Source organism: Cynara cardunculus (assembly GCF_001531365.2).
Source record: "Cynara cardunculus var. scolymus isolate 2C chromosome LG 9, CcrdV1, whole genome shotgun sequence".
In the NCBI taxonomy this organism is placed as follows: domain Eukaryota; kingdom Viridiplantae; phylum Streptophyta; class Magnoliopsida; order Asterales; family Asteraceae; genus Cynara; species Cynara cardunculus.
Genome location: NC_037536.1, coordinates 13210939 through 13211418, shown reverse-complemented (window position 1 = coordinate 13211418; position 480 = coordinate 13210939).

Here is a 480-nt window from a genome sequence, read left to right as displayed (position 1 = left end):
ACAGCAAAAACACTGTGAAGGTTTAAAAAAGTCGAACCTTCACAGCATTTTGCTGTGAAGTTTCAAGTGTAAAAAACTGGTCTCACGGGTCTAACGAAAACAGACTGGTCTCACATATAGATTTGGGATCATGTGACACCAGTCTGTTTTCGTGAGACCCGTGAGACCAGCTTTTTACACTTGAAATTTCACAGCAAAAACACTGTGAAGGTTAAAAAAAAGTCGAACCTTCACAGCAAAAACACTGTGAAGGTTAAAAAAAAAGTCACCTTCACAGCATTTGGCTATGAAGTTTCAAGTGTAAAAATATGGTCTCACATGTCTCATGAAAACAGGCTGGTCTCACATGATCTCAAGTTGAGATCATGTGAGACCAATGGTTTTTCGTGAGACCCGTAAGACCAATTCTCAACCCTTAGATTAGATCTATAATCTGACAATCTAAACATTCATAAACGCCACAAGATTTCTTAATAATTA